This window comes from Emydura macquarii, unplaced genomic scaffold (assembly GCF_026122565.2).
Source record: "Emydura macquarii macquarii isolate MOO-44397 ecotype Brisbane River unplaced genomic scaffold, CSIRO-AGI_Emac_v2 contig_3305, whole genome shotgun sequence".
NCBI classification, from domain to species: Eukaryota; Metazoa; Chordata; order Testudines; family Chelidae; genus Emydura; species Emydura macquarii.
Window position 1 is genome coordinate 4435499 of NW_027133442.1, and position 18620 is coordinate 4454118.

General features: G+C 43.1%; 1 long non-coding RNA gene across 1 annotated transcript in view; it reads left to right on the plus strand.

The window, feature by feature from the left end:
* The first annotated feature begins 2171 nt into the window (after window positions 1-2171).
* Window positions 2172-18620, plus strand: part of LOC137143186 (uncharacterized) — a 112593-nt gene continuing 96144 nt past the window's right edge. Inside the window, exons 1-2 of the long non-coding RNA XR_010917119.1 lie at window positions 2172-2307; window positions 17000-17145. This is a non-coding gene — a long non-coding RNA (uncharacterized lncRNA). The remainder of the gene's footprint in view (window positions 2308-16999; window positions 17146-18620) is intronic.

An 18620-nucleotide genomic window follows, 5' to 3' on the forward strand; every position in this document is an offset into this window, starting at 1 on the left:
CTTCAATTTATTTTCTTAAATTTGTAGAAAATATTGACAAAATAGCACCAGTGAAATGTCTTTAATATATTCTTGTGATGTAAAATGGAAATAATTTATTAGGATTTAAAAGAATATTTTTTGAAAAAAGTTTTCATGTAACAGTTGCTGTTTTTTCACATTGTCGTTAATTAGCTTTCTCTCAGAACATACCCAAATTATGCAAATCTATCCCATAAAACAACAGCAGTGCTGGATGGAGTTTCTGGAATGAGACTTAAAGTTTTGTGGTATTTGCCAATGCTGCCTTTTGTGATTGTTTAATCCAGCCTCTTGAGTTTCAAGAGCTAAGGCTTCTGTGTTGGGTGAGATCAAAGATAGTTCCAGCTATAAAGCTGTTCTGGCTTTGGGTGCAACAAAAGGTTTGATGCTCGACACTGCCAAATGCACAGCGTAATATTTTGCTCTTGAAGTTCATTCATCTCATGTGTGTTGTACTTTGCCATTTTATTCATGTAATTATCCAGATATTTAATAATGTCAGCGTTGCCCGCATTAACTCTCTTTAATTGGAAACACGGCCATAAATCTGGCATAAATTGGCCTAGCTCCTTTGACTACAATGGAGCTAATCTGAAGCTGGCCCATTGATTTGACAATTTGTCACAGCCGAAAGAGGGAATGTGTTTGCCCGAAAGGTCTGAGATGGGAGAGACTTTACTTCTGCCGAGGGGTGTCATGCTTAAAACCAGCCCTAAGATTATTACTGTAAGAAAGAGCATTGACACACAATCAAACCAGAAGTGTTATTTGGAAATTTTAAAAAGAAAACCTCTTCTATAAAACAACTCACACTACATTTCAATCCATTGAGATCCCATCCTCCCCTGGCTAGTTTGAATTGCAATAAACATTGATCAAAATACTTTGAATTTCCCAGCCCGATTAATGTCTTTTGTCTCAGTATTTGCAGTGCCGAGGGTGAGGTGTTTCACTCTGCACCCCTTGTAGTGACAGACTCTGTAATGGTTCCTCCCATGTGTAGACGCGAAGTCAGAGGCTTTGTGACTGTATTGGTTTCCCCCAGGAGTCCCATCTTCTCACAATGCCATGCCTCATTACCAAAGAGCCCCTCTTCCACCATAGTGGTGGGCTTTACGGGATAGGTGCTGTAGAAGACCCAGAACACACTGCAGCAACCACGAGTGTAATGCATGCTGGGGTGGATATGGCAACGTGGATTGGTCAGACGATGTTGCCGTGTGGATGTGCAGAACAATTGCCAGGACAAGGGAGACAGACTACCTTTTGCTTAACCTATGTCCCTGCAATTCCTTCCATGTTAAGCATGACATTCACTCTGTACAAAGGGCCAGCACAGAGCAAATGCACAGCTTTGTTTTCACTTAAGCCATATTTTGATTATTATTAATTTGCTCTCAGACCTCAAGAGGCTTTTGAGGGTGGCAAATTTCCTGCATCCACAAGCAATTCACCATTTCTCTATGGGAACTCTAGTTCTAGGTGCCTTTTTACAGCAGTCATTCAAACAGTTTCATTCCATGGATTGGAGTCTGAGCACCGCAGGGGGGCTGTCAGGGAGCCATTTTACGGTTGCCTGGTTCTCTGCCCCAGCTTTGGTGCAGCTTAGAGCAGCCCTCAACCTGCCCCAATGTGAGCACTCCAGTCCCTGCCCCAATGTGAGCACTCCAGTCCCTGCCCCTCTCCCTGGTCCAATGGCAATGGGGAGGGAGGTTGGACAGGCATCCGCTGACGCTGGGGATTTCCCAGCAAGGAACCTTCAGGTGGTTTCTGCTTCCTTTGTGCTACACAGAAACTTGAGGAGCTGCCATGTTTGACAACAGGTATCCCATTGACACCCTGCCTCTCCGCCCTCAACCCTGACCCTTTCTGTCCCAAGCAGTGTTAGTCATGGTGGTGTGTGCAGAACTGACTGTACTCAGCAACCCATGGAGCCAAATTACTCCACTCTTGACAACCAGTCCAGTGGCAGGGGGCACTGGGTTTCGTGTCTCTGTGTGATGGGCTGTACAAAGCCCACACTAGGCAGTATGGGGTTAAGGAATTACTTGAGTCCAGCCAGCCCTGCCTTGCCGCACCTGCAGCAAATACTCCGTGTGGTGAGGAATGAAAAGACAGGGAAACAGCTCCTTTTGGAGGCAGACCTACAACCCATGGCTCCTGCAGTGCACAGGGAAGGCCGAAATCTCTTGGAATCTGCCCCAAAGGGAAGGGAGGACCCAGCCCAGAAACAGTCAGAGAGGGAAGCATTCCCCTCTCCCTGCATATGGACCCTGGCCATCAGTGGTAAACCCTTTCTACTTTCTTGGTGTGGACTCCCCCAGCAGGGGAAACCTTGGATTCAGCTGGAATGGGGGTGGGAAGATAGCTTAGGAAGTAGCCCAGGGAGGGCAGCCTTTCAGTTGCCAGATTACTGGTACTCCCAAAGGGCCCTGGGTTGGCCTGCTGGAGTGGGAGGGCCCTGGCTCCCCTACCAACACCCCCCTGCTAGTCTTGGGATGTAGCTCTGACCACTAGGCTATGCTTCCCGACAAACCCCCGAGTGAGGACGGTTACACTCTCTCACACACTGCTTCCTCCCAGCCATTACCGTCAAGAGGAGAGAGGAACGGTGTCTCAGCATTCACATGCTGTACTGTCGCTATGGCAGCATTCACACAGTTATCCCGTAGTAATGAAAGGCGGCGTTTCCAAACCTGAGGCAGTGGTTGATTCCCAAAGGTGCGGAGCCTCCACAGATTCCATTGACTTACACAGATGCTCAGAAACTCAAAGTCAAGCCACTTAGATGCCTCACCACAGATTTAGGTGCCTAGCTTTAGACACCGAAGCCAAGATTTTCCAAAGGCCACTAGTAATTTTGGGTGCTTCTGGCACCTGAAGACACCTGAAAGCGGCCTGATTTTTAGGGTGTCTCAAATGGGACACCCCAAAATGGAGGGCCCCCCAAATCACCATTTACATTTGGAAATCTTGGCCCAAAGTGTGAAAATATTGACTTACCTGCCTCAGCCTGGCTCCTCCAAACATTCAAATGTCATAAGTCAGGCCCATCAATAACTCGAGAGGTTGTTTTTTTTTTTGTTTTTTTTTAAACAAACAGACATTTTGGGATTTCTTTCTTTGCTTTCTGGTTCAGGAGCCGTTGGCTTTCATGTGTTCAAGCTTTTTTCCTCCATCACAAGAGTGAAAAATCATGAGAGTTGGCAACTGAGTCTTTTGCTCATACCGATAGAAAATTAAGATGGAAAAATAAGCCCCTGTGAGAGGTCATACAAACCTTCCACAAGACAGGAAAGAGTCAGTGGGCTAGCAGAGGCCCAATCAGCCAGCCTGGTAACAGCTGGGGCAGGAGTCAGGCTTCCAGGGAGAATTCGGCTCAGCTGGGGAGAGGCAGGAAAGGTGGATATGGCAAAGGCAGCTGGCTGGGGTAGGCTGTTGCTGATCAGGTCTCACCATGGAAATGGGAGAGTTTGTTTCTTCATAGTTGTTTTGAGCTGCAGGTAGGTTGGATGGGGGTAGAACTGTGGTGACTTAATGCTCTCGCTAGGTCACTTACAACCCGGCAGGTGTGTGAGATGGCGGGAGCAGCAAAACACCAAAAGGAACCTGAGACTGAGCGGCTGTCACCGCATGCTGTCACAAGGGGGTGCTCTGGTCATGGTGCGCTTTTACGTGCCCCCTTCCCCTCGTGCCCTCCAGTATAGACCCAACAGGATAACACTAGTAAAAGAACAGCCCTACATTCCTTACTTTGCAACAGCAAAAATGAACTGCTGCTTCAAAGATGCGGCTCACTGATTTTGTCATTCCCCCCCTGGTAGTGTCCTGTGTGATACATAAAGGCAGATGATTTATTGAGAACTATTAGCTGGATTTTCTTGCATGTGTTCTGCCAAAATATTCCAATTTATGTCCATGAAAGCGACATTAAAATAACATGTTTCATTAGCAAACACCAACTAGCCTACATTTGATAAAGCTATTCCTATTGTTTAAAATCCTCTGTTTAATTCAGGTTTGGGATTTGCTTGTAATGAAGTAAAATATGCCATATGAGGCTGAGCCATTTATGCTTCAGGCCTTTTGAGCATTTTGGAAGGAGCTTGAATCTACCCTCGGCTCCAGAATTTCTTGGCATAGCTTTGTTAATGCACCTGCAAAAGATATATTTATCCATCTGGCTCTGTTACATGTAAACATGCACATTATGTCAAGGCTATAGAAAATTCTCAAGAGCAATAGATATAGGAACGAAAAGAAAACTACTGTCAGCTAAAGTGACTAGCTGAGCAATAGATGGTTTGCACTGGGGGAACTGGAAATCTGAGGGTGACTTGCAAAGGAATCCTTTTGTGCCTGTTCTGCTTCGTTATGATGTTGGGGATTTTCCCCATCTGAAAAGAGAAAAAAATGTTGGTCTTTCACATGAGAAGGTCAGGCCATATCTACAGTGGAAAACTCAATGGACGACAGGAGAACTAAAGGGATTTTGACATTACAGCTACCAAGAAGTGCAGCTGCAGTAATTGTGAGTGGATGTAACTTTTGTCCACACTGGACAAAACATTTTTTTTTAATTTGTCTTTGTAAACCCCACTTAAAGCCTTGGGAGAAAAGCCTTTATTAAGGAGTCAATCCCTGAGCTCCTTCAAAAGCTGTGCTTGCTCCCAGTCCCTATCCAGAGTCATGCAAGAAAGATCTCCAGAAAAACAGGGAAAATCAGACTGGTCATTCCTGAGATTTGTCAGGTAAAGATCAAGCAGAATTTTGTAAAAGACCGTATCATAATAAGCTAACAAGGGAATGACCCCCACCACCCTTTTCTGAGGTCACCTTTAAAAGTCAAATCCTGTAGTCCTTGCTTGAGCAGACTATCCAGGAACAACAACTACTATTGATGCAATTTATCTATTCATTTAGACTTTGATGCTAAAGATCTCGTGCAGAAGCGTGTCCATCCAAGCTGCTGGATGCGCATTTAAAGAGACGGTCAGACTCTATGCAGCACTTCCAGCAGGCTCAGCGCAGAATGAGAAAAGGGAAGTGTGAAATGTGGCTTTAAGCCACTGTGGCCCCCTAGCCTAATTCACAGTAGCCAGAAGACTGCCTATGGGCTGCCGTGCAACCCAGAGCAGTACAGAATCGATTTATTATGCAGCTATATTTTCAGAAATCTTTCTAGCTTCAGCTGGCCCCACAGATAGATCTAACTTAAGCAACCGGAGTTTAAAATGTAGACCACTCTGGTTGACGCTGACCATGGCAGGATTACAGGGGTAATATTTCCCCAAGAGAATCCATTCTCAAGCCTTTTCTTTGCTGCATTTGGTATTAACGTGTTTCTGTCAACAAAAGGCACATATGTCTTGTTTCCAGCATTTAAAAACTGTCCAAATAGAACTGTTGGGGCCAATTCAAACAAAATCCCATTCCTCTTTTGTGTTCCCTGGGGCCCTCTTCTAAATGTACCAGTGCAGAGCTGCAGCCCAAGATTGTCTGCCAAATCTCTGTTTTGTTACTGATCCCTCTTCAATGCTCTGGTGCCACTGAGAAATTGGCACTCATCGGTGGCTTTTTGCAGGGGTACATTAATCCCAGGTGAATTCAATATTCTGGAGTAATCCAGGCGCATTTTGTAATTAAAATGTAAATAAATAATCTATAACACTCACCAGTTTCTGTTAGACTTGGAGGGAAGCTTGTTTCTTAGGGTATGTCTACCCAGCAATCGGAGGAGTGATAGCTGCAGGGGCTGGCATAGCTGCACTAGTTTTAACCTAGCTAGCTCAGATAAAAATAGCAATGAAGACATGGCCACATGGGCTCTGAATATGTACCCAGGGCTCAGGGTGGGCTTGTACAGCCTGCATTGCTGCATCTTCACTGCTATTTTTATCTTCCCTCATCTCTTCAGTTGCAAACAAAGTCAATACGCATCAGGAAATGCAGCTGTGATCTGACATAAGCTATTTTTATCTTCCCTCATCTCTTCAGCTACAATCAATGCCAATGTGCATCTGGAAATGCAGTTGAGACCTGCCACTTGCTCCCTCTGGACCCTTCCCTAGATAGGACAGACCCCTTTGGCCCATCTGAGGGGGCCGAGGAAGAAAAATCTTTCCGGTGATTGGACCTCCCACTCCTGGTCTTTAGGTATTATTGTGGCAAAACTGGCTCACTTGTGCCTGGTGAGGTGAGAGGTACCTACTCTGGAGAAGTACTGTAGAAGTGAAGATGAGCAAATGTTGGGGTGGGACTTGCTTTGAGCAGGGGGTGGGACTAGCTGACCTCCTGAGGTCTCTGCCAACCCTCATCTTCTATGATTCTATGGAATAATAAATGGTGAGAAAAAATAAGGAAGTTCCCCACCATTTCAAATGATTCCTTTGTTGAACACTGTGGATCTGATTCTGCCACCTTTTGTCACTAAGCAGGCCCCACCTCTCCAACAAGTCCCATTAACATCAAAGGGTCTGGTCTGTTAAGGGTGGCAGAACTGGACCTCAGTGGAGTATCTGTCATAGCAGCATTCACATGAGGGTAACACTTTGCAACGAGGGGGTATTACAGACCCACGATGGACCTGGTGCTGCATCCTTAAGTCAATGAGAGCTTGGTCGCTGACTTCACTTAGCACGGAATTTGGCCCGAACATTCCTTATCTCCCAGAGTGCTCCCATTTTCAAAAGTCTCCGCGTCTTTAGGTGCAACATTGTGGCAAATCCACAAAAAGGGTATTCATTACTGGCTTTCCAAGCGAAACCAGACAAAGGAGTACAAGGTACAAAAGTATGAAAGCAACTCTACAGCTGTTGGACAGAAAAAAAATTAATTATTAGACTTCTTTGCCTGCATAGGCCCTTTTTTTTGCAGACTAATATACAGGAGAGAGATTTTGCAGGATATGCTCAAAACTGCTTTAAAAAGTGAACATGTGACTTGCGAGCTAGTACACCCAACACACTTGAACGTAGTCACTGTCGTGAGTTTTCCTGTTCATTTACAACTTTTTTTTAGGGAGAATTACAAAGGACTGTTTAGAATTTGTCTACAGCCTTTAAAGCACATGCTTACAGCTAAAGTCTTATCTAAGTGTCCTGAATCATCTTGACCCTGGTTGTGCCTTCTCTCAATGGAGGCATATCCAAATACCGAATAAGAGAAAATACAGTTTAAAAAAAAAAAAAAAAAAGAGAGAGAGAGAAAAAAAGAAAACACTACTTTTTAGTGGCCTCAGTCCTAGCAAAACTGAAATGGTTGTCATTGTTTTTATTTGTGAAGAACTGATTTGTCAGATAACTGATGGCTTGAATTAGGTTTTTTTGGCTAATAACTCCCCTCTTTAATGTGAGTTGTGGCTAACACAGAGGTTTTTTTTTTTTCCACAGAATCATTTGTCCTTGAAAATCATGAAGTCAGCAACTTTTATTCCCTTTTGTGCCTGACATTTAATAGGTTTTGTTTTCAATGGCAAAAGATACAACTTTAGTATTTAAGCAGGACTGTAAGAGAGGTAAAGATGTAGCCAAAAGCAATAAAATCAGCATAACCACAATTAAATGTCAGCTGATCAGCTTGTAGGAAACAGTCTTCTTTTATGTCCCTCCCTTTGCTCTCCTTTTTAAAAGAGTGTTGTGATTTAGCAGAGAAACCAAGCAGCAAACGAGACAGCTGCCCAGCTCCCAGCAATGTGTTATTGGTTATTCAGGAGAAAAGGGGATATGAAACATGAGCTTGTCTTTTTCCATAGCTTCCTACAATTATAGAGACACGATCTTAATGTGTAGCTTGCAACTTATGGCAAGTCTTATGCTATATTAGCTCTATAACCATTATAATGAAGCAACCGATTAGCAGGGAGGCAACCATTCTGAGCTCTCAGACTTTACGTTTTTCAGTTTTTTGTTCCCCTTCCCCCTGGTTTGTGGTCAAAAAGTCTTAGTTTGGAGGATCACTGAGTCATTCGGAAAGCCGCAATATTTTCCTGTAATTAGCTCTCCCGACTTCAGGAACATATCAGATTTTACAAAGTCACCTGGTGAACTTTTGGCCTGGATAATAATAATTAAATGGCTAAAACTTCCACGGAGCAGAAAGCAAATCCACTTGTAGTGGTCCTAACCCGATGGCCACCATAACTCCATAGCCGCAGCGCCATGCGTCCGATACTTCTCAGTGGTGAGAAACGCTCACTCGCATCCTTTTCAGGGCCACCCGACAATATGAGAGAGTCAGGTGCCTACTCTCTGCACCCAGAAAAAGCAGGGGAGCCGCAGGGGCATCTGGCGACATTGCTGGAGCGTGTTGACAATAGCAGCACGGCAGCATGGGTAGTGGCTTGGGCTGGCAGCTCAGTACAATCCTGCTGGACTTCTTGAGGATGTACTTGGCAGCTAGCACGAGTCGCTGACCACGCTGCTATTTTAAGTGCTAGCTTAAGCAGAGAGAGCATTGTACGTCTACCTGAACTGGGAATCACACCTCCCAGCTGCTGTGTCGGCATGCCCTTAGTGACTAAGGTCCGCTGTCTTTCCTGAGAGCAGCCTGGCTTCAGTCCCCTTGGAAATAATGGAAGCTGGCAGACATCTTTACCCAGGGCATCTCTACCCATCTGCACAGGCTGCAGAGAAATGGTGGTCATCTTGGCCTGTTGACAGTGCTGGAAGGCGGTGGCCATTTCTGGATAAGGTTCAAACCTCACAGGTTTGAAGATAAACATCTAGAAATTATGATAAACGTATCCCTCCACTATCGCAAGACTCATGATAAAGTCATGAGGGTTGGCAATTTGGGACAGCTGAGATGCATGGGGGCAGTTTTCATTCCACCTGACCTCTACCAGGGAAGGTCTAGCTCCTTCTACTACCAAAGGCTCAATAAACCTGGAATAAGTCCAGCCCTGTTTTCCCCAACCCCCCAAAACGTGCTAGTGATTTATGATGTTGTCTGGACTGTAGCGTTAGAAATGGACAACAAATCTCCATAATTCACAAGGATTTTTTTATTTGATACTGGTGTAGGATGACCAGATAGCAAGTGTGAAAAACCAGGACAGGGGATGGGCGGTGATAGGTGCCTATACAAGGCAAGACCCAGAATATCAGGACTGTTCCTGTAGAATTGGGACATCTGGTCACCTTATACTGGTGCTACCATGTCCTCTGATGTTTCCTGAGTGCCTGCCTGGACATTTGATTGTGAGCACATTGCATTAGATTAAATGTGCAGGAAGCTTTTTAAATGAACTGCACCTACAAATTGCAGGGAAAAAAGAGTGAAATAAAATATTAGATTTTTTTTTTTAAAAAACCCACACATGGAAAATCAGAATCAAAGGCCAGAGAGAATCCCAGATATAAACACTAGAATGACTAAGATGACAATGTTTAAGGAGCTTTGTGAAAACACTGGAATCAGGAAAATCTTTCCATTGACTTCAGTGGGATTTGGATCAAGCCCTAATTATTCCTCCTCTTGGTCTGAACTGGGCAGCAGCTGGCAGCAGGTGTATAAGAGAAACTGGGCAGTTGTTTGCCTCAGACACAAGCTTTCTTTAGGAAGCAAAGACCTTGCTTTTGGACTAGCCTAGTGAAAATTTGACGCTCCCAGGATAAATATTGCTTGTTATGTGATACAATTGGGCATAAGAAGTGGCATCCCTATCGGGCTCTGGCATCCAGAGACAAGAACCAGAACCAAAACCAATTCAGATTTAGGATGGAAACAGTCCTCCTGGAAGGATGATTTACAGAATTGCAACTTTCAGAAATCAAGTTAACGAATGTTTGAAAATGCCATGGAATTTGTAAGGCCATAAGAGTTAAAAATCTAAGCTACTTAGTGTGGTATCTGAGCAACGTGCTGTCTTCAATGTATTTATCCTCTGAACTCTCCCGTGATGTAGGGAAGTTTTACAGCCCCCATTTTTCAAATGGCAACCTGAGAAACTAAATGATTTAGCCAAGGTCACACAGGAGGTCAATGGCAGAACACAGAGTTAAATTTGAGCCTCAGGAATCATCCCAACCACCACAGCAGCCTTCTTCTGTAAGGGCCTTATTCAGTTTTTACTTAGTCCTTGCACTGGTGCGCTAGTGCTCAGCTGTGGAAGTGCGCAGTGTCTATGCATGCAGAGGTGTGGAAGTAACTCTGCTCCTGCTGGTTGTTGAGAGGCATGAGTGGACAAAGCTGATAGGCAGCACTCAGCCGTGCTTTCCATAGTGATTGCTAGATAACAAACGAGATCCTTTGTTTGTTTGGACCTCCAAAAAAAGCCCCCAAATCCTGGAAATTAAATACAAAAGAAAGCAAATTCATCGTTACGGGTTTATAACTGAAACAAAAACCTCAGGCAGCACTATTAACTCCATCACGTTGCACGCATGTAGTATTTTCTCTTTCTATTCTCACGGTTAAATATGTGGTTAAATATACACCAAAAATGTGCAACATGTTAATGTTCATGTCAAGTTAATGTTGCTGTAGGATGCTTAATTTGTTCATCTTCCTGATCGCTTTTGGTGTTAACTTTCAAGTGTTTTTTTTAAATTTAACGTTACAGCAATGGTGAGTTGTTATATGACAGCACCAATCGGTGGCTTCAAAAATCAATCTAGCGCGCGCCTGTCTGTGATCATTATATTAGCATTGCATAATTGTACACCTTATTTTCTTTCCTTAATCTTTCAGACACTGTTTAATCCAGTTTTGATTCTTCAATACTGGCCAGTTCCTAAGTTTCTGGGGTCTCCAAGGGTGGAGTTGATCCCTCTGGCCCCACCTCCTCCTCGCTGGGAGGATGATATGTCCAACTACTTGAACCTTGCATGCATCTGTAATTCAGAGGTGGTTCAGTCTAAATCCAAATGGCCATCATCTTAGGTGCCATGCCATAGCACTTCCCCTTAGCAACTATTTTTTGTTCTCATGTTAAAAAAATATTTGACATATCAGTTGATTACGGATAACAGACCAGATTTGCTGCTGTGTCCAGTTTATGTTGGACACAGCAAAGAGGGGGGATGTAAGAGGGGGGCTGTTAGATATCTATTTATTGCATCTTGATTCTCTGTTCTGGCCTGGGTGCAGTTTAGAGCAGCCTAGTGGCTGCTCTAATCTGCGCCAGATCACAATAGTGCTAGGATCCATATGCAATCTTGGAATTGCCAGAGCTTTTTACACTCGGGCCTCTCCCTGCTCTCTGACCCGCCCCCAGTGCAGGAAGTTGCAGCCTGGGTGCGATGTAGGAGCCATCCACTGGCTCCTACTGGGCATCCCCAGCTGGAGAGTTATGGCAGGTTTCTTCTCTCTCTTTTTGTGTTGCCTGAGCCATGCAAAGGGAGTGAGGTGGGTTAAGAATCTAGCCCCACACGCTGGAATGCTTGCCACGTGTGGTTTGCTTCCGTGGCACAGGTTTTGCAGATTCTTCACATTAGCAGTACGGTATAGGTGCCGTCCCATGTATCTGTTTCCCCATTTAAGGGAGAAAGCCTGCTGTTTGATATAAATGGGATAAACCCTTGTAAAAGGAATATTTCTCAGGGCAAATTTCTGTGCAGGCCCAAGAGTTCATTTGGAACTTGAGCCATGCATTGTATTTGGTGTTGAACCCATTTTCCCGTCTTTCTTTTAGTCCCCAAAGTTTAATCCAAGTTTATGGTTTTCAATAGCAGAGGCACTTTCCGATGGGAATAAATTCATGCCTTTGGAAGGGTGCCGTTGGCTGCTGCTGTGGATGTAATAGTGACTATCAACCGTGGGAAAATATCCTTTTCCCTTTTTTTTTTTTTTTTTTTGGCACGGGAATGACATGGCCATATAAATTGGTCAGTATTCCCAAGGCAAGGGCAGTCTTCCCAGCTGTATTTTACTTGGTAGTAATGGTAGTGATGAGAACTACAAAAATGAAAATAAAGGTAAGCAACCGATCACTTTTATTGTTACTCAGCATTAGTGGGGTTAGGGGTTGGTTTTGTGTTTGTATTTACTGTTCAATAAAGGTCTTTATTACAAGGATAATTAGCCACATGCAACACTTTAAGTAATAAATAACAATGGTAAAACCAGGAGTGTGGGTGTGTTGTACTTGTTGGTATCTAAAGTAAAAATATACACTTTGCCTGCCCATAGCACTGACTGGAATAAAGTTCTCTTTGTGACATCACACAGACATTTCACCGTAATGAATGCTGGAATCCTAAAGAACTTTGTGGTAGGGGGTTAGGAGCAGCTGCCAGAATAAATACAAACATCCATAAACAGAGTATCAGATTTTCTACATAGGCACAAAATTATGACTCTTCTTTCAGTGCATTTGATGAAAGCAAATCACACAAAAAGGATTTCTCAGTTGGTGGGGCTGTTTATTTTTTTAAATTGAAACTGGATAAAAAGGAATGTCATGGAACAAACTCATGAGAAATTGTGCATTACTGGACAGAAACTCTGAAGAGTTTTTTTCCCCCCTGAAACTTACATATACCCTTCATGCACAAAACAGAAGGGAACCACCTATCAGAAGAAAACCCTTCTGGCTTTTTTGTTTTTGTTTTTTGCAAATGTTATTCATGCTTCAAAATACTGTGCAAGAATTTTGTAAAACATTTGCATCTTCTGTGGATAAAAATAGTAACTAGGTTAATCAAACTCCATTTTATGTACTGTAGCAGTAAAACATTTCAGATGAACCAGCTGGATGTTCAGACAAATTACTAGTTAGCATTTACCATGTTTTAGATATCCTAGTAGCTGGATAAACTGAATGTCCTCCTTTCAACATATACACCACTTCTCAGTTTATTCAAGCTATTAGGGTATAATGGGACATATATGATATTTGCCAAACACCAAAAATCAATACTCTTGCATTTCTCATAGGTTTGAAAAATAAACTTAAAAAATAACTAAAGCTTTAAGACATTTTAACTATTTTTATTTAAAACAAACCTCTGTGTAGTGTGCAAGATATGCTCAGTTCTACCAAAATACAAAATGAGTTCAGGGCAGGAAGGGGGCATGGCAATTGTATGTTTCTTCTTTATAGGACAATAAGAGGACCTAGAGCCCTTCCTTTAAAGTTAGCTGTCCTATAGTGTCTTTCATTGGTTTTAATAGTCTGCTTTCTCTCAGCTATTGTAGGAATCTGGAAATTTACCTTTGCTTCTAAGAAATGAGTACTGTGCTAAGTTAGAATGGAAATTGCAAGTGGAAATCCATTCTGAAGCCAATTGCAGATGTCTTGTATAAGAAACTGTATTTTCTTGATGCTATTCCTCTGCTAGATATTCCCTTGGTGCAAATGCAACTGTGATGAAAAGCAACTTTGGTGTAGCTACAGTGGCTGCTGTTGCTACTGCATCAACTTCTGTTTTTTGTTGCTGCTTAGCCACCCTCAAAGTTTACATGATGTTAGTTTTCATCTGAGCAAGCCTGGGCATGCTGGCTTATTACCTCTTGAAGCCTGTTTATTATATGATGAAAAATAAGTCGAGGATGTCCTTTCTAAAATAGAATTCATAAACATTACTGTTGAATTACCAGTAGGCCTAATGGTAGCATATGTATTCAGATTATAAATGGAATGGTAGTCTGCCTATCAAGTTTATCTAGCACTTTGCATTTATTGTCCTCTGCTTTCAGTTAACTTTGATTTTGTCAAACTTAGCTTCTTGCCTTAGTAAATTTTCCAGGATTGAGGTAAAATATTCAAAACACTTACCTGACTAAGTTTCAAAAAAAAAAAAAAAAAAAACCTAGAAGCCAAAATCCTTGGTTTCAGCCTCAGGCTTTTTTTTTTTTTTTTTTTTTTTTTTTTTTTTTAATTTCATCAAAATTGTTTGGTTGTTTTTGAGAATGAAGTTAGTGAAACAAACAGGTAGTTTTGCCACTATACATTTTTTTTCAACCTCTTTTTGAACAGCTCTGTTAATTCAGGAGTTGGAAATAGGAATTTGAAATTCGGCAGGGGCCCGAGAGATGCCTTTTGCTTTCTGAGTAGATCTGGCAGAGATATAAACCGTGGAGAATCACTATAGAAGTTGAATTTGAGCAGTTAGCACTGTACAATCTCAAAGCTTGAAATGTTGCCCTTGCACTGTGAATATTCTCAGGAGCCACAGAACCTCCTATGTTGTACTGAAGTGATGGCAAAGATCTAAATCCACAGAGAACTCTGGCAAAGTAGATTCTCCTCCTGCTTTCTCCCATTATGGTATCCTGTAACCTATAGACAGCGCACTCAGCTGTGAGTTAGGAGGCTATGAGGTCTAGTCTTGCCTCTTAGACTAACTAGTGTTAATAATTCTGTGCACTTCCTAGAACTCATCAGTGAGTAATATTCCTCATATCCCTGCCTTAAGAGGCAGGAAATATAATTTCCTCCTCCACAAGAGCTGAACCAGAGAGGCTGCATAAATGACTTCTGGCAGACCTGTGAAAAGATGCCAACTCATACGTGGGAGACCCAAACCTCATCCATGGAGCTACACTTCCTCTCAAAAGGATGTGCCCTGTTTATGTTTTTGCCCATGCTGTCTGTACAATGGGCCTGCTCCTGGCACACACCTGTACAAAGCATTATAGGATTCATAGATGGATAATGCAAAGCATCATTAAAAAATAAAGCAAGTTGCTTCAGTAAGAGGCAACTCTCTTTTTTTTTAAAAAAAAAGGTCCTTGCCTTGTAGAAGCAGTTAGATATTTCCATTTGCAAGTTGGTCCCTACTGCATTCATTTCCCCTTCCACCAAGTCACAAAACTAAATCCCAATATGAAAACTTTTTTTTTTCCAATTGACTGAGTTTTGAATTGTGTTCATCCCTCTTTTTGACTGGGCACCCTACATTAATTAAAGAATACATACAAAACTCAGAATCCTGAGGTGTAAAAAGATGATATGGTTACCTTTTCATCTTGCCTCGCAACATACTCCAGGTGCCTAGAGGGAGGCAGCAGTGCCCATGCTCACAGGCAGAAACGTAGTCTTTGAGGGGACTTTTACAGTGGAAAATGTAAGCACCAAGTGATCTTAGGCACCTACCAGGTTGGACGGCAGCCAAAAGGAGGCTTCAGGCACCTAAATTCCTGTGTAGATCTGGGCTTTGGAGCTTTTCTAATGTAGTCCAAGCTAAATGCATTGCATCTATCAGTTGCAAAAGCCTTCTTTTCTCAGGCCTGCTGGTAGGAGGAATTTTATCCAGAAGATGTTGCTTGTTCTCTGACAGGGTTATCTCCACCCATGTCTTTTTTGTGGATTTATTGTTTAGTGGGAGGAGCGGTCTACCAGGGTGTGTTATTGTGAAAATTCAATTATATCAAGGTACCTGGAGCATGGAGTGTTCATAGTTTATAAAGTAAAATAAATCAGTACAACCATCTAGCACTGAGGTTGCAAAGTCATGCTTGCAAGAGTTCAGACCAGCCGGGTCATTAATGATTCATGCAAACAGGTTTAACTAAAGTTCAAATAATTTAGAATTAGAGACTGAGTGGCCAAAATAGCCATGTAAGAAGGGAATTCAGCACAATATGTGCTTACAGAGTGGCCACATCCAGAACAACTTCAAATGGTCAATTCCAGCTCTCTGTGGTTATTCTTTATTTTAATTCTGTATCCTAGAATCATAGAATATTAGGGTTGGAAGGGACCTCAAGAGGTCATCTAGTCCCACCCCCTGCTCAAAGCAGGACTAACCTCAGCTAAATCATCCCAACCAGGGCTTTGTCAAGCCGGGTCTTAAAAACCTCTAAGAATGGAGATTTCACCACCTCCCTAGGTAACCCATTCCAGTGCTTCACCACCCTCCTAAGGAAAACGTTTGTCCTAATATCCAGCCTAGACCTCCCCCACTGCAACTTGAGACCATTGCTCCTTGTTCTGTCATCTACTACCATTGAGAACAGCCCAGCTCCATCCTCCCTGGAACCCCCCTTCAGGTAGTTAAAGGCTGCTATCAAATCCCCCCTTGTTCTTCTCTTCTGCAGCCTAAACAAGCCTTCTGTACTGTCTAGAAGCCCCTGCTCTGTTGTGGTAGGTGCCATACAGTCACACAACAGACCCCCAAGAGTTCACAATCTAAGTCCGAGATGACAATGGGGGAGATAGGGCAAACAAGTGGGGGGAGCACAATGTAACTGAGATGATTCTGCACAGTGAGTAGCAGTCATAACACGCCAGCTACCTAAACATGGCTGAGTTTTTCATAGGCATCCTGGCCAAGGTGAATTTTAAGAAGGGATTTGAAGGACGACAATGTGGTGATGGCAGTTTGTGTTTTTTTAAGGTATATCTGAACGGGCAGCATGGGAGATGCCTTAATACAGGGGTTTTCAACCTGTGTTCCACGGACCCATGGGGGACCATAGACGATGTCTCAGATTTCCAGAGGCATCCACACCTCCATCTGAAGCTTTTTAGGGGTCCCCAAAGGAAAAAAGGTTGAAAACCACTGCCTTAGTATACACATTGTTGGTGATAACACTCACCACAGAACCCTGATTTACACTGGAGCTAGCCTAAAAGGATCAGGAAAGTCTCTTTCATTTTATTTTTACAATATTGCCTGGATTTCATAAGGTTTTTAATATTGTTAACACTTAGTATTCATGTGGCACGTCCCATCTTCAATGCACACTGTAGAAACACACGATCATCATCCCTTTGTTATAGAAGGGGAAACAGAGGCAGTGAGGAGTCGATGTAAGAGGTGGGTTTAGAATTCAGGAAATGAGGAAACCGAAATCACTAGTCACTTGTGAAAATTTAAGGAAAAAAATAATTGTGTGCGTTATGGCCCTGATTCTGCAGTAAGCTCTGTGTAGGTGAGCCATCCGTGAGGCAGAGGCAGCTGATGCCAGGTTCCCTGCAGGATCAGGGCCTAGGTTCTTAATATGGGGCATGCCCCTCTTTCCCTGGGTAATGGAGATATTCCTCTCATAGTGCTAAAGATGTTGTCTTTTTTATTAAACTTGTTTACAGGTATCACTTAAAAGAAAATGGCCAGGAAAAGCACCTCTCAATTAGAAATGTCCTGCGCTGCCTGGAGCACACAAGAATAACAGTGAAACAAGGCGGAAAGACTTTTTCCCTGCAGCCCAAGATGAGCTCTGCCTTCCATTCTTAAGGTATTTTCTCTGTCGTGATGCTTTGCATGCTTACTGAAGCAGACATGAATAGTTCTGTCGTATTAATGTTGGTAGAATACGTGCGTCCAAAGAGTTAGGGGAATGAACATAACCCAGTCACAGTCCAACATTCAACAGTTTTAAAGCAAGTTTTTCATGCAGAGTCCTCCACCTGCCTAGTACCATGGCAAGCATCCCATTCAACAGCCTTTAACCTTCTAGGAAAGATACAGAAAAAGAAGAAAACCAATTGCAGCCTTTGAAATGTGAAGTATTAATTAAGGCTTTCATTTTAACAACATCCCTTGTTCCCTTTCCCTTTGGCTAGAGAGAGCTTATAGAAGGAACTCTCCCATTGAATAGTCTCTTAGATGGTATTAAAGATGGTAATAACTGTCCTTTTGTGGGGGAGAAGAAGTTAGCTGAGGTGGGCTGGAGCTGTTTTGTTGTTAAAGTCCCATTTCCTAATCCACAAGACAAACACACACAAGAGGGGAGAGAGAAGAACAGCAAAGCTAGAAATGGCAGCTTCTGTCCCTCGTGTTGATTTTCACTGGCAAACTCATTGCTGGAAAACCACTGGCCCAGTGCATGGTCTGATCAGCCATTCTGAGACCTGGCAAACTCATGTCAGCATTGGGCTATCTACAGCATTGCATTTAGCAGCCTCTTGCAGGTCGCTGGCTTGCAGCAGGGTTGCAAAATACACTGTCCTGGCTGGCTAAGACAGACTCTCCTTAGACAGAAGGAAAAAGAAGAGGGATGGGAAAGAGAAGAAATAAGAGAGGGAAGCAAAAGGACACACAGTGGTGGGGGAGAACAGACAAATTCTCACATCCCAGGTGGTGTGAAGGTGGCGGTGACAATATCATCTGGTCCCTCTCTGCCTTGGTCTGGTCCAGCTCACTCAGGATTAGGATGCAGAACATCTAGGGTCCCAGGAGATGGTGAGAGATGGTCTTTCAATCAGCCAATGTCATGGTTGCCCTTCCCCTCTCCCCAAAGTCTCTTTATGAGATCTGAAAGGGGGAGTGATGGGTGGAAAAGCCCGTCCCCTCGTTATTTTGCCCACAGATTAGGCTTAATTTCCAAAACACTAGTTTTGGTGCATTGCTTTCCAGTCTCTCTGCTGTTTACCAGGCGTGATGTTAGCACAGCCCTTGAAAGACACTGGAGGCCTTTTTGTTTGGACTAATTCAATCATTTGGTCTCTTTTTTTCTGCACCTTTCCCCATCCCCAGTTGTTATGGGTTATTGTGACACTTCATGACCTTTCATGCACTTTTCACAAGTTGAGTTCACTATTAGGGAACATTATCACAATAGTCCTGGTGATTTCAATAGAGCTACTCACATACATAAAGCGAAGCATGTGCCTATATCTTCCCCCAGCTGCCCCCAGGATTCCTTAGCCACTCAGCCTATATTAAGAGCCCAGATCGAATGTTGGTTTTCTTTTGTATTAACAGGCTCAA